Source organism: Mugil cephalus, chromosome 5, assembly GCF_022458985.1.
Source record: "Mugil cephalus isolate CIBA_MC_2020 chromosome 5, CIBA_Mcephalus_1.1, whole genome shotgun sequence".
Lineage (NCBI taxonomy): Eukaryota > Metazoa > Chordata > Actinopteri > Mugiliformes > Mugilidae > Mugil > Mugil cephalus.
In genome coordinates, this window is record NC_061774.1 from 22,553,237 (window position 1) to 22,578,192 (window position 24,956).

Genomic DNA, 24,956 nt, shown 5'->3' on the forward strand with positions numbered 1-24,956 from the left:
TTTAATTACCAACCACTGTAGAGAGACAGAGAGAGAGAGAGAGTATGAAAGGATAGATGATGGCATGATGTGAAAAAAATAAAAATCCAGTACCTCAAGACTTGAGTGACGGAAAAGAAAGAGATAGTGAACGGGATTTATGCAGGAGGTGTAGGATTTTGGAGTGTGCATGGCCATGGTCATAACTTTGATCCCACACATTGGGGATATGATTGCCATGTCTACAGGGTTGAAATATATGGTGTATTTCTTTGATTCCCAACTGTCAAAATAGATGGGTTTGCTGAGCTCTAAAAGTGACAAGTGGCTTTTATCTGTTCTTATTTCTCAGAGCATTCCTGACCTTTCGGATATATAGTGTATGTTAACAAAATAATATGTTCAACAGTCTAAGGCCTACCTTATTTACTCTGAAGCCTTAAACTAACAATGGTGATGATAATGGCTACATAGAACAACAAGATAGTAGATGTCAGTGAGGGTAAAATCTTTGATAATCTTGATGGACTTTGACTTAGACAAACTTTAGTGTCATTTTGTATGCACATGGTATATACAGAACAAAATTACGTTGCATAACTCAATGTAATAAAAATTACCAATGTAGTAACAATGTAGATGGATAGGGTGACATGTATCACAGTGCAAAAATGTTTAACAGTGCAAAATATCGGTGCAGAGAATGACAGTAAAAAAGTATGTTCAGTTATGTACAGAATTTCTGTAGTGTGGAGCAGAGTCCAGTTAAGAGTTCAACAGTCTGATGGTAAGGGGCTGTAGCAGAACCTGGTGGACCTGCAGCAGATGCTGCGGAACCTCTTTCCAGAGGGCAGCAGGGAGAACAGTCCATGGTGGGGGTCACTGACGATGTTACGGGCTCGGGACGTGCAGCGCTGTGATGAGATGTCCTGAACGGAGGAAAGAGGGGTCCCGATGATCCTCACCACTCTCCTCAAGTTCATCCAGTCAGAGGCGCTGCAGCCTCCACACCACACAGAGTGGTGTGGTCAGAAATAGGGTTAGGGTCAGAAGTTGTTAAGCTTATTCCAAACATGATGGAACATGAATAATTCTACAGCCTCACTAGCTGCCAGAGGATGTACTCACATTGGAACTTGGGGCTAAATGTTAACAAGGTAACAAGGTAAACTGCAATGCTCAGATAAGAACAACAAGTTTTACTTCGTAAAATAAGGGCGAGCACACACATCGAACATCAGACAGGAATCAGCTGGTTAGCTGGTCATTCTTCACATTCACTGGCGTATTTACCAGCTATGTAGCTATTGCTTGATCGCAATCAAGGTGCGTGAAATGTTTGCTTAGGCGTTCATTTCCTTGATGTAAGGCTCCTCAAATGATCCAAATTGTTGTTTCACATCAAACGAAGCTGATGAAAGTGGATTCCGAAATTGGGTATAAAGTATTTGAAATAAGCTCATTACGTTACATACATTTAGGTTCTACAATTATAGTCAACTGTTTCATGTGTTAATGTGTGCATGATATTGCTGATTGCATTTCCACATTGTAACTAGAGCTAAATATGACAACCTCTCACTACTGCTATGTTAGAATTTCCACAGACACCGGTGCCTTATTATGGAGCTGTGTGTCATTAATGCATTTTAGTATTAGTAGGTATTCACGAAAGAGTCTGAATATTACTATAGACAATAATATTACTTGGTGGGGTATAGGTCTGTATGTGTTTAAAATATTACCCTTGAATGTTGATGTTAGTGGCTTCAAGGCAAGGTCAATGGGCCACAGTGACTGCCTTGACGTCCGCCATCTTGGACTGGGACCAATAGATCACTTCAAGGAGAGAGAGGGAGAGAGCAGGTGAGGAGTGTGTATAGAGCGAGAATATTACATTTTGATCTTAAGGGTCGACAGGGTACTGCTCTAAGGCCTCATCTTCTTCTTGGACCTTTAGCCAACGTAGAGTTTAAAAAAAAAAATCCTCTTTGTTGCTGTGTTAGGACTTAAGCCTGTGGCTCCTTCATGTCATTGGATAGCCTCCATGTCCAATAAAAAGGTAAAATAATGTGTGTTGCTACACACGCAAGAGTCATGTTTCAACGGCCGACTTAATTTTCTCTCCTCTCTTTCTGCTTGTGAAGCATCACTTAACAGTTAAGTGGCCACTGAGCCAATTCTGGTCACGTCCCAACATGGATCAGCCCCTGCCCATCTTGTAGATTGCCCCAAATCAAAAAAAACGATTGTTAAATACTGAACAAAAACCTTCTAAAAGTCAACATTTCCGCATTTTATTCTGCCTGTACATGCCTATCAAGATTGTTGAAAGGTTTCCTTGTGCCTGAGGCATCTCGAGTGTGTTCTACCTTTTTGGTTCAAGTACAAACAAATCAAACCAGATTTGGAGTTACAGTCGACTAATTTGCATTTTTGCAGCACCGTGTTGTCAATCAGCCGAGAGAAGGCGCGGAGAAGTCAGTCTAATCAGTTCAGCAACACACCGCCGCCATCTCCAATCTACCCCATGTTGATGTAAAGAAGAAAATAAGTCCACATTTTGTTTGTTAATCTAAGGCAAGCACGGTTCTATTAAGAGTTTCAGGTTTCTCTAATCCATCAGAGTCACACCCACTTATCTCTGAGAAAGAGTTTAGACTAAAGTAAATACCAGAACGTATCATTTAATTCTTTTCTTACTTGTGACAGGGAGTTGGATACGAGGGACAAGGAGAAAGTTTGCTCCTGTGAATTTGTTTTCTCCACAGCTTTCCAGTTTCTCAACTTGAACTTCTTTTCTTGCATATGTTGCCAGATGTACGATGAGTAAGCATATTTGTATGTTAGTTTTAGGGCCTATACGATATACAATCAACACTTAAAAAAAATTAAAAAATGCCAAATTGACGATTACAGAATTTCCGTACATCCCCCCAAAAAGCTTCTTTTGATTTACATATCACACATCATTAGAAACTGACTCGTGCTCTTGATCCATCAGCTCACATGTAGCTGGCTCCTCCTCACTGGCAATTACATTGTTCAACTGTTTGCTTGCGCAGCTGCACCGGCACCACAGCAAATTTTAAAAATAAGTGAACAGTGAGTTTGTACTCGGAGGAAAAAAGTACAAAAGAACAGAGTCCGACAGTGCAGACACAGACACAGGTAAGAAAATAAAGTGTAATTCTGATGCTTTTATTTTGTATTTACTTTTGGAGGCACAAAGAGTCTCATAATTGTGGAGACACTGGCAGTCTAATAACTAGCTATAACCAGGCATAATCATTACGTATCCCTACATATAGAAAACACACCACTTCAATTCTCAAGGCAACGTATTTTAAACTTCAAAAGGAATGCATGTCACCAAAAAAACAACCCCCAGTTTTGTTAACCAATAGCTGACTGCTTGGACAGATGACAGGTTGTAAGATTACAAAACATAATGTGGAAGTGTTTCATTTGTCAGGAAAAGTGCTATGTGTGTATACGATCATGTATAACTGTATAAGCAACAAAGCTCACCACAGTGAGTTCTCCTGAGTTCCCTGTTGATTGTCTCCCATTACATTCAGTTGTTTAAATTAAACAAAGCAATTCCTCATCTTTTTATTCACCCACACACTGTTTTAATTACTGGTGAGACAACTATTTCTACTACTTCTTGTCTGACGTGCAACATAGTGTAATTAACAAAACACAATGATTCAGATTAGAGCTACTATGTTTTTTCTTTTTTGTTGTGGTTTGGCTCAAACAAACTCTTGTCCACTTGTCCATCTTGTGCGTGCATCATCTGGGCCGGAAGAAGCGACAAAAGACTTTTGATCACTATCGCACTACTGAAAAGCAAACAACGATCCTTCCTCACAACAGACCTGATATGTAAGCTTCAATTCAAAAACAAAATTCCATTAGGAGTCAGTGAACTGTTCAAGAAGCAATCCCGTATCATCAATCGCACAAGCAGCGTTAATTAAATTCTTTGGTAACCATGGTGACACATGTACTATCTACTAATAATATACTAATATATTTAGTTCTGTTTCCATTTCTTGTGGCTTTTCACAATTGCAAATCGTGACTTTTAGTTATTTTTTAACTATCTTTTTATATTTTTTGTATTAGAGGTTTTCAAAAGTGTTACCGAAGGTATGGAAGGTCAAAAGAACCGGGAACTAGTCTGTTTGGTTAACCCTGAGAACTTCTTTTAAACCTAGATATGCTAGAACATCTTGCCTCATCAGATGTAACAACAAATGACCAACAAACTAAACAAATCTGTATGTAATAACGTTGCTCCTGATTTCACTTATAGAGACCTAAGACCATTTCAACCGTGGCTACTCTGAGAAGTCTAAAATATGAAACATATTTTTATGTTTTCCACTACTTCAAATCATGGGCTATTTCTCATAGTGTAAACACACCAGGGGACTAATATTCTATCTAAAGTGTAAATGTGAATTTTGAAAAACATTAATAAATAATGATAAATAATGAATTTTTTAAAAAAATAATTAATTTTGCTGTTGAAAACTGTATGACACAACAAAGTGAAGATGTGATCCACGGCTTCTACCGCCCACGTTTTGAACCAAATAAATCAAACCAATCCTAAAAGTCAAGCCAACACATATTGCTTATGTCTAATTGGGATATTGACCTAAGAGAATCTGGTGAACTTCTTCGCTATCAATTGAAATGCCTTCATCAGGAGTGGCCACACTTTTTGTGGCTTAATTTAACAATGAACAAAACTTAAGTGATCTACCTAAATACAATATATAGACTATATTATACATGACCCTAAGTCATATTAATTGTTGCTATCGCGTATCCATCTGTTTTTATCATTCTACAATGAACTTTTTTGCACAGCGCCTTTGGAAAATAGCGCTGAAATGCAGTAAGAAAGCAAGAAATACAGTAGTCGTAGTCATGTGCATGACTGTGGATGTGTTTCGTTTGTGTTAATGTTTGTTATATTCTGGTTTGTTCATTTGTTGGATCGGGGGACCCTAACTTACACACACAGCCACGCCGGTGCGAGCCATTTATACTGGTGCGCTCATCAGTGTGGCTCACTTCATATAAACACAACCCAAATGCTAGTCCTGTGTATTTTTTGCCAATCAGGTTAATTTTTGTTTCTACTTCCTGCTTCACTTTCAACAATGCCAAATAACCTCCTCAGTTAACCTTTCCTCAATGTGTTCCATATTTAGTGATCCAAAACAATGAATTTGAAAATTTTGCACGTTAGACAATAACGTTTCCAAAAACGTCAGTCCTTTAATCAGAAAGCAGGTTCGGTGCACAGGTGGCAGGTAGGGAAGACAGACAGGGCCAAAAAAAAGGCAAGGCACAAACAAAATCCAAAACTCTGATGCAAAGTCAAAAACCCAAGAAGACAAACTGAATATAATTGCTGGAATGTTTGACAAAGACGAACTGGCTCAGGGAGTAGGGAGCACACAGACTAAATACTAGAAAGAGGGAAGACAATGAGACACAGGTGCAACACATTAGGGCGGGGCATGTAATCACACAGGAAGTGATCTGTGACATGAGGAGAGTTGGACACCAATGAGAAAACTCAAATATTATGTGACATGACACATGCTACTACCATCTCATCTTCTACTACTGCTTATCCTCACTAGGGTCTAGGGTTTGCTGGAGCTTATCCCAGCTGTCATTGGGTGAGAGGCAGGGTACACCCTGGACAGGTCGCCAGTCTATCACAGGGCTAACACAGAGACAAACAACCATTCGCACTCACACTCAGGGTCAATTTAGCATCACCAATCAACCTAACAGGCATGTCTTTGGAGGGTGGGAGGAAACCGGAGGTCTCTACAGGTATATTAACCTATTCTTCACAGAGCCGCTGCTTTTTCCCTCTCTTGGTCCACACTCCTCTCACTCACCACCCTATTCTCTTTCCCATTAATCTCACTTTTTTCTTTCCTTCTCTCTGCATTTCTGCTCCTCTGCTAAAATCCTCTCTCTGTTCATCTTCCTCCCCTCCTCTCCCCAGTTGCCCTGTTTGTGTAAGTCTCCAGTTTGTCGTGATTTTTTTTTTTCTACGAGGCTTGTGACCTTAGAATCTCAATTGCACTCACAGCAGGTTCACACACGCACACACATCCTCTGCTCTGTCAAACAGAGTCAGTGTCCTGTCTTCATGCGTGTGCGTCGCTCCTCCCTGTACCTCATGTGCTGGATTTGTTTATGCCGACAGCACTTTTCAGGAGAATGCGCGTGTTTGTGTGTGTGTGTGTTTTTCGCTGCATTTTCATGAGTGCCTTGGTATTTGTGTGAGAATAATCTCTTCAAGTTGGTGCATCTTGTTTTGTAAGCTTTTTTTTTTTTTTTTTTTTTTTTTTGCCTTTGTGCTTTTGTCATTGCATCAAACCAAACACAAGATAATGCCTCCAGCTTCTCGATGTGTGCACTTTAACTGAAATTCATATACAGTGGCCACAAATGTGAACTGGTATTTACTTATGCACCGTACATTGACTTTTTAGACCAGCAATGTACAGGCACAGCATACCACACATAATATATGACAAACTACACACACAATATGTACAAGAATAATAAAATAATTGGATGTAAAGGTGAATGAGTCATTGTCATTTTGTGCACTGTACTTTACCCACCTCACTGCCAAATTTGCACCCAAATGCATCTCTTGTATGCAATGTTAGGTCATTGCACTACTCAATTTCGCATTACTGCTCACCAAGTGTGTGTGTTTTTTTTCATTTATTTTTTGTGTATATTTATTCCAATATTTATTTATTTTTAAAGCACTGCTGCTCATCTACAACAACATGTGTACGTGCTGTTTTCTGTTTGTTGCACAGTGGGCATCAGCCGACTATGTAGGCTGGCTTTAACTGACCAATGACAGAATATGATTTAACAAATACAGACTGAAACATAAACACGGGAGCTTGTTATTCTTCCTTTTCATTCTTCAGATGCTGGGAAAGTCTCCAGAAAATGGATGAATGAATGAGTGTGGATCAGACAGTTCGTTGATACTCCAGCACCTGACATCCTGTAGCAGCTAGTCTGCTCACTCGATGGCATGTATAAGGCAGAAGAAGGGAGAATTTGTTGGTCCTTGCCTGGCCATTTAGAGGAAATACATATTGGACCAATCAAAGTTGTTGCATTGTCGCAATATGTTTTCTAGTGCATGTCAAGTTGTGTTGTGGGGTGTAGATTGGACACAAAAGCATAAATTGAGTTTAATTGATGGCCTAACTGTGCATGTATGAAAGCATAAACCCATGCTTTGTAGAACTGGTCATCTCATGAATCACCCCGGTTAACTGATTTGAATCTTCGTATTGAATCAGGAATCACAACATTGATCTGGACGCGATGAGACCATCGACTGGCTGCTGCTAAGGACACAAGGACAGTTAGCGGACTCCCCGGACACACTGCAGACTAAGGCTAACCCGTGTCCGTAAAATTAACTGAGTCACTTGTTAAAGTGGTCGTTAAAGTTCGGCTGAGTCATCACCAATACAGCATCGGCTGCTCAACAATTTGCACCAGTATTGCAAGGAGCTTCCAGTCTTTCTGTGACACGTGCTGCATCAGCTTTTACGAATACCACATAGAGTTTAAGTGGGGCACTATTACAACTTCCATTGTGGAGTCTGACTCTGTTCCCCACCGTCAAAGTTACTGTGGGCAAAAGGACTTTTCAGTGATGCATAAAGCGACTCAATACGGTCATGATGACCAAATGAGTATCATCCATTAATAACCCTGAGAATCAATTTACTGATTATATTCTATTTTACTTTTGCCCTTGTCAAGAGACAAAATAAATGAATAAAATTCTCCCACGTACACACCTACCTACCCTTTTATACAAAGTAACTGGTTTTATTCAGATGCCAGTATTCAGTCCCTGTGAATGGCAGGTAAATAGTCATTGATTGTCGATAATTGTCACAGAGCTCCATGGATTTGTTGCGGCCGGCCTCTAGAAAGGGCAGATTCTATCTTGGTCTCGACCGTGGCTGAAGTTAAATGGTCAGATGCCGATATCTCACTCAGCTGGATTCAGTACAGGTCAGATTGATGAATGTCTCATCTTGGACGCTTTGTGCTTGTTTGTGTGGACTGGTGAAAAGCATCCATCTCACTCAGAGACACAAATAAAGTCGGCCACGGTTAGCTTATTTTATTATTTTCAAACATTTCTAAGAAACACGGACATACTGTCTGCCTCCACCGCTGGTGCAATGTACCACAGATTAACATGCACAGACAGGACTGAGTGGACTCACTCCATCCTTTCCCTGCAATTTTTTGGGAAAATAATGAGATCACATGGACAATGCACATAGTGTGTGTACCAGGAAGGGTACTTATACCTTTAATATCCACAGCTCATATGATGGAATTATGGCCATTTGTTTGTGGTAGTGCATCAAATGGTGAGTAATCCCTCAAGGGTTTAGCTTGCGTGCTATGGTGACATATTGGAGTTAATGGTCTTTTTGGGGTCTCTAAAAACAGAACAGTCATCTGGAAACATGAATACACTGGTACAAGAGGAAGATCTGGCTTTCATTTCTGACATTATCTCCTATTGATTTCATGTGAAATGTATTTTATCTCATCACATTTATAGGGACCCTTTTTCGATGTCAAGAAAGATTCTCCCTGGATCACCATATTCTACACCAAATATTTGTACTTTAATGTTTGAGTTTTAAGGCGGAAAGTTTCTGAAGGCAAACATATTGTGCTATAGAAAGCAGGTGGCCTAAATAAAAGCCAGTCACCGACATATCAGCAGTATACTTACTATACTATTGTATTATATTGCATGTTTAATGAAAAGGAAACGCAACAGAGGTTATTTTACTTATTTGTTGTTATCCTTTGGTGGTAAATGGTACACAAAAGGATAAGGATTATCGCCACTCAAACACTAGTTAGCATCTTGTGTTTTTTTGCCATTAAAGTGAATTACTGCTTCACTTTGTACTTCCTGTCTCACTTTCAACATTAGTGACTGAAACCTTTGCCGAAATCTCACTGAAGACGAGTCATACAAATGTTTGTATCTTCAGACCTCGTTAGTTAACCTTTCCTCGATGTGTTCTGTCTTTACAAATAGTTAGATTTGAGGTATAAACCATGAATAAAGCCAGGGGTGGGTGATCCTTCATCCAAACAAAACATTACTCGTACACTGGTAGATGACACCATTATTATTTTTTGGCACAAAAATGTCTTAATTCTTAGCAGAAATAACAGAAGCTAAGGTTCAAATGTAACATGAACGCCATACTTACTAAGTTGTGTGATGCATTCAGTCAACACAAGTCTTATTTGGCAGAAAAAAAAACCAACTCTAACCAACTCTAGTAGAGAAATTCAATTACTGCTGCAAATGAAGAGAAAAGGGCAACAATCCAAAAAGAAGAATGACACTGTACGTAGATAATCGGCACATAATTGATGGCTATTGTTCTGTAGCGAGCGTTATTCATTCCATCGCCCTCTGCTATGGCAGTATATGGGGCCGCTGTGTCATAATAATAATAACGTACCAGCTGAACTGAGCTGAACTTAATTATTTCAGCCTCAAACGACAGACAAACACAAAGCAGGATGGCAACTGTAAACTCTGAATATGTCACAGAAGTAAATAACATATCTTGACTGGCCAATACGCTGATAAATGCCACAGCCTGAGGGACAATGTGCAGCCGAGACACTCGCCCACAGAGTATTCCATTTCCCACTTAACTCAAAGGAGTCACGACTATAAGGTCTGTATTTATATACACACACACACACATGCTAATATAAATATATATAAATGCGTGTTTTCTCCATCACTACAAACCTGAGAGGAATGACAAAAAATATCGGAATAACCTATACACACACGTATTGAGGGAGACCTTGAGATTGATTTAGTTGTTTTCATAAAGTGTGAAAGTGGAAGAGGTGAAAATGCCAAGTTGAAGCCTGTGCGATGTGAACAGACAGAGAAATGCAAGACGAGGGCAGAGACAGTCGGCAGAGATGTAAAGTGACAGAAGAGGACAAAAAGAGGGACGAAAGCGAGAGAAGAGATCTGGGGCGAGAGAAAACAGCAACGGGTTCAGAAGTTTGAGTGTGGAATAAAGAGAATGACAGAAGTTGAGGACAGCAAAGAGACCGCTCCAACTTCAGCTATGGCATATCTTGGATCTTGAAACCCAGACCCTTATCAAGAGGTTTCGAAGCCCGCTACTCGCCCTGCTTCTTGATTTTACCCACGGCTGAGCATGTGCCTTGATTGATTTGCTCTTACATGTGAAGAAAAAAAAAAAAACGAAACGATTTACATTTATTGCATACACATCATGTATTATGAGTGGTTTGCTGAGCCTCGGTGCCCCAGTGTACAAACGATGACGCTGACACACTGCTGGCTGTCTGCTCGCATGGGTTTCCAGCTTGCAATATGCTCACAGTTTTAAATAAGTAAATGATAAATGCAGCTGTTGTCTGCTTCACAACAGTCCCTCAGGCATTGTGCTTTTGATTTAAATGCTTGCCAAGACCGAGTCCTGTGACAGCACTGTATTTGTTGCTGTGTAATAAATGAACAGTCATGTATGGGCCGCGGATGACAGGCCCTCATTTACATGCCGTTTATCTGCTGTATCTGCAGCCTAAAGATTTGCTTTGAGATTAATTGTAATGTAAGAAGCCACCAATGGCTTAGAGAATCTCAGATTTCTCATCAGTCTACTGGGATGTAAGGCAATATGCAGTGCTGCTCATATGTGTTTGTACCTTTTTTCTGGAGGAAAAATAATTCTGCCGGCAGTGCTGGTCCAGCATTACAGATGAGAAGGCGTTCAAAGGATGTGTAGGATGTGAATTTATATCTCATCATAAAGGTATATACCCAGCTTGATGTGGTCTGGCTCTAGGCGAGGGGCCTGGGAGATTATCTGTGATGGGGTGGATATGAGATTTGATATCAGGCATGTTGTTTTGTATTCTGCCACATCACCGCGTATCTCCCTGTATCTTCTTTTTCTTTTCCATTTGCCTCACTGCAAATTAGTTAAACACCAAGGTAGACACGTTTTCACACTATATTTACATATATTTACACTCATATTTACATCTGTTAGGGTTTCCAAGTACCTTAGTAGACACAACCATAAAAATAATAAAGACAGGACTCAACACCAACATGTTAAATCGTAAATTAAGATGAGTGATATGCAGATCGATACTGAAATGTCGATACTAGATCTTTATGTCGATACTTTTGATATGTAAGTCATTTAGAAACTTTAAAGACATATACTAGAAAAGATGGCTAATAAAGTAAGTAATTTGCTTTAACTGTGAAATGAATATTTTAAAATCTAGGTTTTGACAAACTGTTTTTTTCTGTTATTGTATTACCTCGGCTATATTGTAATTGAGGCCACTAATACACTTCCTAGTTTCAAATAAATAAATTACTCTGATGTCCTGTATTCTGCAGCTATGATTTGAAAAGTTTTTTTTTTATTGACTAGACACGTTAGGTGTATTTGCATCGGTATCAGATCGTTTCGTATCAATCGTTGGTATCGAACATCAGTAGTTGAGATTAATGGGTTCACGCCAACGGGTTCCAAGATCCAAACTGTCAATCCCTAAATGTATTATGATTGGCTGTCTCCTCCTTGACACCATAGACCGTATATAAATATGGACAATGCTTCCCCACTTCCTTGCACTGAGTGAGTTTGGAGCCCCAAACATGTATTTTAGTGTTTTAGTTTGACCCAAGTCCCATCCAGTAACATGGAGAAGGCAGAGCTATGATCTACGACCTATACCACAGCCAGTCACCAGGGGGAGCTCTACTTTGTTTGGCTTCACTTTAGAGGAGCTGTTCTGTCATCCATCTTTATTCACAGTCTATGCTCTGCACTGGCAAACTTTCTGACCCTTCCCTCTTATGATTGATCGAGATTATTCTTATGTATGATATTCAGACTTTCTTTGACTTATTGACTGTGTATACTCAGGTCTTCCAAAGTAAGTATACATGCATGTCAAATAGAATATATGAACATACTGTATGTAGTATCTGTTTGGTTGATACTGTGGAATACAAGTTGCTGCCTCCAACAAATGTCAGTTTCTTCTTGATTCATAACTCCATTATCAGTTTGTTTGTGTACATCTAAGGTAGGGAAGGTGGGAAAAGATTAAGATTAATAAAGTGTTGCAGTTTGTACATCCAATATATTCTTTTTTGTGGGTTATTCTTTGTGCGGTACCAGAGGAGGGTTGTATTTGTACGAAGCCATTCCCCTCAGGGAGCGCGATAAAACACAAGGGGGGAGATATCCACAGATTTCCCTTGCGTTTTCATGTCCACACACAGCAACATGGTTTGGTGTTGCTCATCTTTAAAACATGATTCTGCCTTCGCAGTCACATGGCATTATATTTTACGACAGTTAAGCTATTGTGCACACGTTCACACACTTATAATTTGCCCAAAGTTGAGGCCACCAGAGATACACTCTCAGAGGACATGTTATAAAAATTTTACTACTCATAGAGCAACACACAGGAAGACGCTTAGAAAACTCACGTTTGACACAGTATTACTTCCATCTTTAGATTTCAAAATATCAACGTGACCAATTAAGCAGCTACAAGTTGGCAAAAGACTGACATCTGAGGTGAAGCTAAGAGAACGTTTAATCGACTGTTCAAGTTGATTGAAACCCTCCTGCGATGTTCATATTTCTCTGAGGCGTTGTTTGTTGTACATCTTCCCAGCCCTTTTCGGACATGCAAGTGAAATTACTGTGCTGCTTTTTTATTTTTATTGCTTTTTCATTTTATTTCAATTTATTTTACTTTTTTATTTATTTATTTATTTGTATTATAATTTTTGTTTATTTGCTCATATATATACATATCATTTGCATGTTAGGAATAAATCACTAAATTAAAAAAAGAATAAATAAATCAAAACTTGATATATTTGTTTCCCTATTCCTAAATCTGGTTCTGTGAGTAAATATCAGAAAAACTGGTCCATACATAATATAACATGTGTAAAAATGTATATTATAGCTTATCCTTTTTATAATGCATTGAAATTGGCAGATATTACAATTATATATTTTCTCTTGAGGAGGATTTTTCTTAGTGACCTTGAGAACTTTGCAGTAAAAGTTCTCCATAAGTAAAAGAACACGTGAACATTAAACAGTCCATTTAGTGCTATCATTGTGATATAATTGTGGCTTTAGATGGGTATTCAAGATTTATTAATAGTAATAATCGCAAATTGGGTATTAACCAAACAAAAAAAAAAATCATATTTCTGGAAAAATGTGCCAGTCTCAGCCAAAACTGAAAATGGAATTAATTTCCTAATGAACAGTCATTCCAAGTCAAGTACTGCACTTCTCTATATAGAAGTAGAGAAAATTAATTACCTCGGTTAATGCACTTCAGATTGATCCAGTTTAATGTCATTTGAGGTAAAAGTCCCTCATACTGCAATGAACGAAAGGTTCGTAAGAAGCTCAGTGGCCGTTGATTAAACTTAGGTGGCTACTTGTGTAAAATCTTTTTATTTTTGCAAAAGTGGTTTGCATTTCAAAAATTACTTATCTAATACTGTGATTTTCCACTTATTTTTCGTTAAGATCTGGGGAATAACACTTTTAAGCTTCAGTTGGCTTTGGTTCATGAAGCAGTTGAGATACATTTCTGACAACACTATATTTTTGAAAGCAGTTTTGTGATTGGTCAAAATTTTGCATAAAAATAAGGTTTAAGGAAATGTCTTACTGTGGTTCATGTACATGTGTTCTGTATATGAAGTCTGATTCAGTTTGGTCAAGCATCTAAGTTATGTGCATAAAACATTCATATATAATCATAAGGTTGTACTGTTGCTTTAAAATGATGGTATTTTAACCCAATCAATCAAATGCACCAAAATAACTTAGGGAAAAAAAAACACAGACAAGCTCAGTGCATTTAAAATCAAAGCTATTTTATGTAGGAACTGCCTAAGAAACCTAAGAATAACTTTCCAACCTTAGCGAACCAACATGAGCAGCAAACAGTCCAGCTTTGTAACAACAACCTAGATGTGAACACAGGCTTAAACTGACATTGTTAAATTTAAAAAAGGGGGAAAAAGGGTTAAATAGGCAGAAAAATAAAAATAAAATAAAAATAATGTTGCAGGATAACTTACACAATCTCCAGAAGCATTAAATTAACAAAACAGTACACTAATGAGACAGCACCTCAAACACTTAAGCAGTAAAACACACAGTTATTTCAGCGACATGATGTACAGTAGCAGTAGAATGGCTTGTGTCAAGGGCTTAGCGGGTAGACACCGAAAAGTAATATAACAAATGATCTAAGGACTCCCAAGTGCATCCGTAATAAGGTTATTTCAGAAGTTATGGTTTGATGAAGCTTTCTTCCGCCGTAATGGTGATAAAGACTAAAATGAAGGTCTTCAGTTAATGGAGGCTCTGTGCTAACACACTGAATCTATTTGAAGGAGGACTATGAGCATTTCATAACGTTCGGTGGACACATTTTAAGCATTTTTTTTTTTTTTTTTTTTTTTTTTTTGGATTTTGTCCCAGTTTGTTGTGTAATAATAACAACTCCAAAACCACAGGGACGTTGGGGGAAAACAAAGCACAGAGCACGCTGTGACAAGCCGCTGAGAAGATGATGCTGGCAGTATTGTTATACTGATTTAGACCTTTTGCTGAAGCATTCACTGCAGTCTCATTTGGGAGAGGCTGCGGATTTTTTATTTTTTTTTTATTTTTTTTTTTAAATCTGTTATCTTCACAGCAGACATCTGATAGATTAAAATGTCCCCTCAGACACACTACACTGTGTGTCCTCTCACCCTGTAGCTTCACCCGGTACAAAGACTGAATTCTAGATTTGGAAGGGTCTTTCAGTTTCTAAATGTGGCGTTTGTCCATATTTCCATTTCAAGATAGCGGCAGATTACTTCATATAACAGAGGATAAAGCAATTGTATAAGGAGCACTTTTTATTTTTCATAATAAAGCATGTAGACAAGTCTTATAGGAAATATCTGATATTATTTATATATGGTTTTATCCCACTTTTTTGCTTCGATCACAACAAATCCATGAAGCAAAGATTTGGATTGTCCAAGTTCAGTTAGTCATTTAATCGGGTGGAGGTGCTAATTAACTTCACAGCACCAATGTTAAAACTTTTAACAGAAAGAAACCTTGAGCAGAACTCAGCTCTTATTGAGGGACCATCTGCCTAAAGCTGAACAGAGATGGAAGAAGAGAAGAAAATTGCATGAGTATAAATAGAAAAGAAATCAGACAAGAAATTAGAGGACAGGAGCTCAGTGCGAGAGAGCCGAGAGAAGATAGGTGTTCAGTGCATCACCTCCCCCCAGCAGCCTAGGCCTATATCATCTCAATTAGGGGATAGTTCAGGGTCACCTGAGCCAGTCCTAACTATAAGCTTTAGCAAAAAAGAAAATCCTAAGCCTAACCTTAGAAGAGGATATCTGCCTTCTGAACCCAAACTGGGAGCTGAGGGTCTACTTCTCCTTCTACTTTTCAACTCAAATAACCATCATCTCAACAGATCACTTGGATCACAGGGAGGTCTTTAAGATACAATGGAGCTAAGTCTTTGAGGGACTTGTATGTAAGGAGGAGGATTTAAAATTCTATTCTGGATTAGAGAGGGAGCCAATGAAGGGAGGCTCAAACTGGAGGAATATGGTCTCTGCCGCTAATTCCCGTCAATGCTGTTGCTGGCACGAGAAGTAAAAATAGAAGTAATTCTGTAACTATTTTGTATGTGCTGTTCCTGGAAAGAAATGTCATAATGGCTTCAGTCCCTTAAAACAGAAGACGGTTTTCTAATTTCTAAATTTTCTAAAAAGTCTGTGGTAACATTGTAATGCAGTCATTTTAATCACCCTGGATCAAAACTAGGTTCAGACTAAAGCATGATGTGCTTATAAGGAATTAGAAACAAAAAGCTGCTGTAATGATTGGAGGAAAAACAGTATTTTGGCTTTTCTGTTGATTTAAATGTGAACTTATTGATCGCTGTCTTTGCATTAATGCATTGTTTTTAAAAAATAAATATATTACCAGCTTGACAGTTGTCTGCACCCTACTGGGTAAAGCTCAGGCAATCCTACATTGCACTGTTGTATACAACTGGATTTGATTTATTTGCTATATTTTTTCTCTCAGTACAGAATGTCTATTTTGTATCTGTTTTTTGCCGTTTTATTCCCTTTGCATTTTGTTCATTGAGATTTTTAGTGCAGTCACATTAAAGGACTTGAATGGATGTTGCTGTCTAAACTGCTTCATAAGCTTTTCCCCTGGAGCCTCCTAAACCTCATAAAGCACTAAACTTAAGCACTGTTTAATAGACATTAGACACTTTTTACACTTTTAATACTTGCGTCACTTTTTCATACTTGCTTATTTTATTGCCATTTGGAGACAAATGTTGTGTGTGGACATATGCGTTTTGAGTGCCAACATAATTTCGCATTTTGAACATCCTTATCCTTGTCAAGCATGTTGCTAACATCTTTTCATAAGTCAGTGCCCAGTGGCAGGAAGAGTGTCAGAGGGAAGTAGAGTAGCCGTGGACGTTACGCAACGGAGGTAAACCTCCGACCACGACCTCACATGTCGGGGACACACACCCTGTGGGCTGCAGAGACATTCGATACACGGCGACAGAAACACCTTCCTGACTGATTCTGCCTCAAGGCGTTTTAATTATGCTCTCAGCCATCGTAAACTCTGTGTGTGTTTGTGTGTGTGTGTGCGCGCGCGCTGGGAGGCTCAGGAACACAGTTGGATTTAAAATAGTCCCTGTTGTCTCCCATTGTCTCTCTTGCTTTGATGTTTCTGGTAGTGAGTAGTTAGTAATTAGCACGCCCGCGCAATTCAGCAGGTCTTCTCTTCTTCCTCATTCTCGCCTTTGTTTTACTTTTTCCAGATTAACAGTCAGCGTCCGCCTTTCTTTTGTTCCTGCCCTCTCAACAACGTTGCTGGTTTCTTTCTTTATCTATAGGTAGCATTTGTCTGTTTCATATTCTGACTGCATAATTAACCCCACAGACTCGGCTACATTGTTTTGTTATTTTCCCCCCAACCCTTCATTTCCCAGCCTCTTGCCCTCCTTCGCTCCATCCTTCATCCCTCTTCTTTTTAAGTAGCATTTGCCTGTTCTCATAATAGCGTTCTGCTCGCGGAGAGAGCCATGTAATTTATCAACACGGGGGGAAATTACCACCTATTGTTGTTGGGGAATGAACAGGGGCAGTGGTGTAAAATAGGTTTAAACACATGAATGAATCATCAAGCCAAGCCTTCTAACTCTTTTTTCCTCTGGATTTCATTTTGTCTCTCTTTCTCGACTTCATCCCCAGCTTCTAGGTGTATACAGAACATTTCTTCCCCCCTCTGACTTGATCTTTTACTCTCGGTTTGTTTAATTTCATTTAGGGAGCCGCAGCTCTGACCCTTGGAGTCATCTCTATTCTTGTTCAGGGATGTGGAGCCCATTGTATAGTTGTTTTCTATATAGTAGCTGCAGGAAAAACTGGGTCTTCATTTGGAGTGATCTTATAATAGATACAAGTCACTGGGCAGGATTTGGGCTCTGTCTGAAGTTCATATCAGATTTTTTGTGTCAGATCAGCAGTGTCTTGTGTCAACTTTGACCTTCTAATTTTTCTGAAACCGATAATCCACACTGGCCCACATTTTCATGCAGTGATTGGCCGCCTTTGATTTTCATTTTTGACATGGTGTAACATGAAATCAAGATCGGAAGGACCATAACCCAGGCCATTATTGCTTATCTCATCTTCTTTACAAGTATCTGTTTAACATTTCATTGAATATAAAACAGTGAGTAAAACCACATTTTTTTTTTACTCTTAAGCTGCTTTTAATGGCACCACTTAACACTTTCTGTGCAGATTTTTCACTCTCAAAGTTGTTCAGCAATTGTAAAAACATCATCCTTACCTCCTAATTTGCCACTGTAATTTGATCCACTACCGTGATCCATTACCGTGAGGCCTGCTACGTCTGTTTCTGCGCTTGTTCTTCTTCATTATGCATTTGTGTCGCTGCCTCCATGAGCTACTTAAAGTGAGATCCAGGATTCCAACGTGCCTGAGAGAAATAAAGTAATTTAATGGCATATGCTGCAAGAGCAGTAGAAGAGCATTTACAGTGAAGGGCCACTAAAATTAGTCATTTGACAAGCAATGTTAATATTTAATCTTCTCTTTCTCTTCATGACTGTGGGTTCCTTTTGTTTGAAAGCATCTTGGAGAATTTCTGCTCTTTCACCTTTTCTTTGTTGCCGTTTGTTCTTATCTTTGACTCTTTGTGTTCTTCTCTTAGCCAGATTGTCTATTTTAGTGCAACATTCTTTAACCTGTGACACAAAAACAGTAAATTCCCACAGTCTCTCCCTCCCTCTCTCTTCAGTAACCATTCCTCCCTTCCTCTTTTGATAGCTCCCTGGACTGATCTTTATCAGGAGGAGACAGAATTGAAACTTCGCAGCCCTCTCTTTAATCTCCTCAACCCTCTGCCATTTTGGCGATTACTGAGGTGGTATGTGTGTGTACACTTGTGTGTGTTTGAGGCATACATGCCTGCTTGTGTCATTCATTTACACGTTTGTCCAGGTAATTTTGTGCATGTGCGAAATTAGTTGTTTGTGTCCTATCCTCTTCACAGTAAGCTATTCAATCATCCGGGCGCATATTTCTCAACAGAAGTCACTTTTGCAAAACAGTTAATCCAACGCCTAAACGGAAGAGCATTTGCCAGAATGACACATTCCTTCTTGCACGATGTTCCAAGTTACTGAAAACGAGCCCAATATGGCGTGAAACACAAACTAGTGCAAAAAAAGTAGAAAGCAGAAATCATTCTCAACTTAGTGCAGAACTTGGGGAAAAAGGAGGCATATTTAGGATATGTTATATCTATGATAATTATTTGTATAACTTCTATATTAATATATACCAATCAGGCATAACATTATGACCACCTTCCTAATATTGTGTAGTTCTACCTGGTGCATCCGAATCAATTCTGACTTATCAGAGAATGTACATGGGTTACTGTGCAACCTAGACGCATTTTTGCACGCTGCCTGCACCGGTGCAAGCCATTTATACTTGTGCATTTGTCAGTCTTGCTTGATCTGTAACAACACCACCCAAATGCTAGTAGGCGCTGTGTCTTTTATTTATTTATTTATTTTTTGTTAGTTGGGTTAATTTTTGTTTCCTGCCTCACTTCCAACAATGGCGACTGAAACCTTCGCTGAAATTTCGCCAAAACGAGTCATACGAATGTTTGTGTGTCCAAACTTCCCCAGTTTACCTTTCCTCGCTATGGTATGCACAGGGTCTGCACTGTCACCATAGTTTCTGTGTCAATGCAGAAACCTAAACTGCCCAATTAGGGTGTCCGGTGATGGGGGTGCCTGGTCTGGTTTAGGTGGGTGGTACATGTCTTAGTTACATCCACACGAATGCCATGTACAAACGTTTCCCAGGAGAACATTGAACTGTCACAAGATTGTCAATGTGACTTGACTGACTCTGTCAGATGTTTTAATGTTGTGGCAGACCGGCGTATGACTTCCTATGTTTGCTAGATGTCCTGTAGATACATTTTCAGTTATGCATTTATGCATTAACACTAAATCCTACCTTTGCAAAGTGACAGAGTGATTCTTGGAAACATAGTCCGATGTCGAAATTTACATCGACCATGTGGAAACTGTTAACTGGCCTTTACTTATTTAACAAACAGACTCTGTTGCACTCAAAAGAAATAATACAATAATGCATTACTTAACATTTAAACCACTTTGAGAGCTATACAAAGCCTGCAGGAAAAATTGCATATTTATGAGTTTACCACTCGGCTACATTAAAAACAAGCTTTTGACTATGTAAATGATGCAACAAACAAAAAGAAATAACAATACAACAGGATTTATCTCATTAGAAGGAACCAAAAGTTCTAAAGACGACTAAAGTTAAGTGTGCAATTGGCTGACTTTCATACCTTAATCATACTGAAAACCTGGTTATATTTCTCAAAAGTTTGGACACAATAATCTGAATCAGTTTTTCTTTATTGTTATTATTACAACACCTCTGGGAACTCTTGGAAAGCCATTCAAGGTGACCCTCTCATAAGACTGAAAAAGAAAAGATTGCCAGGAGGGTGGCAACGGTGTAATCAAACCTAAATGGTGGCTCAAATCTAAAATATGAAACATATTCAGGTGTGTTTAACACTTTTTTAGTTCACTTCATAATTCCAAATGTGTTCCTATCTTCAGTATTGATCTACACCGTACAAATAATGTCATAAATACTTAGCCATCAGGGAAGCTGCTAGGATTTCTGGGCCCCTTGAAGGAATATCGAAATGGACCCCTCTTCCCCCGGGATTTTTCATTTGCACTTTTTTTTTTTTTTTTTTTAAACAACTGTGTGTTATGATGTTTTTCTTTGTTTTTCAGTGTTTTTGTAGGTGCCTAATGTAATAAACCAAATTTGTTTTTTTGTTTTGTTTTTTTTTTGCATTAACCACTCTTGAGTGAGTCTGAGTAGTATTATGTAAATTATGTATTAGTAGTTGTCTTATTCACATTTCTCTGATTTACATGCTATAGTATCTATACCTGCTGGGGATTAGGGTCTGCCACTGGGTCAAATTCAGACAAAGCAGCCAATGCAGATTCTGGAGCAGCAGAGCATAAAGGTTTATTGTTCTATTATATACTTCATTAAATATTATGTTTCATGGAAAAAACTCAACTCAAACTCAAGAGATTCTCAGTACCACAGTTCCAAGTAGGCAGCTTCACTTTGTATGTGGAGGACAAGCTCTTTTTTAGTAATGTGACCCTTGTCAGGCAAAAAAAATATTAAAACCATCCCAAAGTCAGTATAAACTGTCTAAAATTGTAAATTGTCTTTTTACTGTATTTAACTTTTTTTTGTATTTAGGCTATTCATATGTCCCACCTATAACAAAATTTTACAAGGTTACATATAAACACATCATAAAAAAGTAATTGACCCTCGCTTGCTACTCATAATTACTGAGTAGAACTTGAATGTGTCGTAATACAATTCAATGCAGCCTCGTAACTGAGTGGGTGCTTATGCTTTACTGGGGCACTGTTGACAAATATATATAAATGAAAGATCATTCAAACTTAGATATTCCACCAATCAAATATGTATTGGTCGGGTGTCTGAGTCATCTGTATCTAAAGTATAGATTCTAGATAGATGGATAGAAAAAAAAAAGAAAAAAAAAGAAAAGGAAAAAAAACATGTTAGCTTTAAAGCTTCAATAGTTTCAGTTCATCCACAACCATTACAACTTATCTTTAATAAGCTATTGTTAACCTACTGTATCTGGTGGGCAATCTTTCAGCTGCACCATACATGTTTCATACTCCATAAGATTTACAGCGGTGCTGAAAAATACATGCGATTTGAATGAATGCTCTGTATCTAATTATAATAGTATTTTGTCCTCCTTCCATTACACAGTAGCTCTCTCACACACAACATGAAAGTAATGTTTAAAATAACAAAATGTGAAATCATACTTGGCCAAAGACCTAGAGAGGCCCATCCCTCTGTTTGCAGTGAACAGGCGACCTTCAAATTACTGATTAATATTTCAGTGGATCATTTTCTGTCACTGATTAGACACAGCAGTGACTCATCTGATAATGAGACATCATTGATTCTGTTGGAGGTAACTTGGTGTTGTATGACCACCTACACCATTGCACGCTGACACATAATGCAAGTATTTGTGTGACATTTAATTGAGAAGGCTTGATTAACAGTGTACATGCACCATAACTATCAGGTCACATTATCATGTTGTGACTCAGCCAAGCCCCGCAACAAGTGGAAATCAGAGTTTACAATAAAAGGTTTGTGCTGGAGGTTTCAGATGGGTTTTGTAAAGCGCCTTGAGACAATTTGTATTGTCATTGGCACTAAATAAATAAAATAGTAGTTCAGGGGCCATTTATCTATACATGCTCTTGTCTGTGTTATGTTCTTGTGAAACTTAGTCAGGCGCTGCCCAAGTACACATAAGTACAGCCCAAATACTTCAATGTGTACTTGCTGCGCCCATTTTATTGAGAATGTATGGGAGGTGACTTGTGTGGACTTGGTACGCTTTCAGAATGATCATCGTAGGTCCTCTCCTCCAAAGTCTGTACTTCAGAATCAAACTGGACAAGCTCAAACTATCTGGTATGAAAGTCCAAAGTTTGCATACTCGATATTGATGAATAGCCATCGTGATCCTCTGGATCTGAAACATGGTAACATCTTTACTTGTCTTTACCCACACCCAACAGCTGCTGCAACACTAGAGATCCAGAGGGACGTAACACCTCCCCCTTTAAGAGATAAACCAACAAAGGCTCCCTGCAATCTGGTCGATCTTCCAATGCATAGAAGAATGGACATTCCAGGAAATGAGAATTTCAAACATGAAACGGCTACACTGAACACAGATCAAAACACGTGACACTCACAGAATGGACCTCAGCCACAAACCAAAAGGATAACCCTCACGGAATTGGTAAAAGCACCAGAAGTAGAGGTAATCCAGACCAAACACTGATGTAGTCTACAATCAAATGCACAACCATAACCGACCAAGCACAGATGGAAAGCCTCAGACCCAGTGACGCTGTAGCTGCAGTGACTGTGGAAGCATAAACAAGTCAGAGTTCAGAATAGTATTTTTCATCATAACCAGCATGACAACCAGCACACTAGAGGATGACGGGACAAGAGGATTCTTACTCCCATCCAACATCATTCCTGAATAGCATTCCATTCACACTGAAGAAAATAGTGGCTGTTATAATACATACACAAGGTTCCACTTGTTCCAGTCTCCTGTCCCATGGGAATTCCCAGGAATATTGAAAAAAAAAAAAAAAGAAAAGAAAAAAAGCTTTCCATAGACACTTACAGTACAGGACTGCATGTTTACATTCGGAAACACACAGCGACTCAAGTCAATGCCTGCAGCCACAAGGATACAGTAAGTGTGTGAAGCAGAAAAACAAGGATAGGACGAGAGAGCTTTTCTGTTTGCTCATGGCTCAGTGAATGACTGTGTCCTTGTACTGGAATGAGGGGGCGATACATTTATTTTTTCCAGCCGTCAGTAAAGGCTGGCTCGTGGGAAGAAAATTAAAAACCACTGCAGCAGGTAAACACTGGGTATACTTCTACATGTTGTTTTCTTATGTGTCGGCTGGTGTATTTTGTGTGTGTGTGCGCCCTAGAAAAATTAAAAACTTCTCCCGGCCTCCTAAACAGATTAGAAATGAGCAAAAGTAATTAGTATTTTGTGCACCAAAACAATAATCTAACAGCGAGCACCACTGAAATACAAACAAAAATATCTTGCACTTAAGAGAATGGTAAATCTGGCCCATAAATGCAGGAGAGCCAAAAGCATTAACTAATGATGCAAAGGTAATACTCTATTTACTGTATATTTTCTAGGCTTTCATTAATTAGTTTCACCTTAGTTGCATTTCCAGATGAAAAATTAGTGGTGACATTTTACACACGTGTTTCTGAATAACTGTAGGGGTCGGTTTTTAATTGTGTCGTAATTTAGGGAAAAATATTCTGCTTTTGCTGTTGTTGTTTTTATAAATTAGGAAGGCAGAGCATTAGAATTAAGTGAGTTGTTTCCTTATGCGAGTTCCTTTTTCTTACGGCTAAATTTGACTTGTATTTGCCACTGAAGGATATCACTGGAAAAGGAAAAAAGCGTTAGAGAAATGTAATTATTGCATGTTTACGTGTAAAAAAACAAAAACAAGACACTGGTATTTTTGTTGAAGTATTTTTAATGATCTTAACAGCTAGTTTAACATTAGTCGTGGTGTTCACTGAATTGCTCAACTATTGGGACACACATGTCAGCCAATGTTCTGCACTTATACAGTGCTTCTCTATCTTTGTGGTACTCGAAGCACTCAAAGCACTTTATGATGTTTTTCATTCACCCATTGACCCTCACACTCTGCTGGCAGTAGAGCAATGGCCCCATTCAGACCTTGCATTAACATCCATCCTGGGCACTCCGAGTTTAGGTGCATATGCCCAAATGATGTCTGTGTTTCTTTGCATTCAGAGCAACAAACTGAGATCAGATCTGAAGAGCTGGCTGACTGTACTAGGAGGTGCATGGTAGTGCCAGGTTTGAGGCAAACACTAAATAGTGGCCACTTGTGTTCAAATTGCCCAGGTTAGACGTTGATGCGAGGTGTTAACAGGGCATATGTTGGGTTCAGTGTCTTTGGCAAGGCCACTTCATTATGTGGGGACCTGGGTATTGACTCGTCAACCCTGCAGTCAATGGATAACCACCTGGGCCACAACAAGACTATTACTGAGAGACTTAATTGAAGTTGTAATTCTCGATGCTGACCCCAAAAAGCCCTAAATTAGGCTTGAATGTCTTCATAGATCATAGATCCTTGCCTTGTTGGCTTGGGGGTGACCAAACAACACAACTGATCTCGGACTAGGTGTACTATTTAGAAGATTTTTCAAAAGGAAGGGATCTTTGAGATGTGTAGACCTTGTCAGACACCAATCACGGTTTGAAACAGAAGAACTAGAGAACCTACGAGAGAGTTGTCTTGTGTTAAGTAACTTGACTGAGGTAAGGAGAACTGGTTACCAGACTGGAAGATGGCACCACATTCGTTCGAATGCACATTGCTCAGTGGTGCATAGGCAAAAAAAGGTT

At 38.9% G+C, this 24,956-nt stretch overlaps 1 long non-coding RNA gene across 1 annotated transcript; it reads right to left on the reverse strand.

Annotated features, from left to right (window-relative positions):
• Window positions 1-472: 472 nt before the first annotated feature.
• On the reverse strand, window positions 473-23,218 carry LOC125008325. The gene is made up of 2 exons (XR_007112872.1): window positions 23,053-23,218; window positions 473-1,818 (listed from the first exon to the last, which is right to left on the reverse strand). It is a non-coding gene; the product is annotated as an uncharacterized LOC125008325 (long non-coding RNA).
• Between the last annotated feature and the right edge of the window lie 1,738 nt (window positions 23,219-24,956).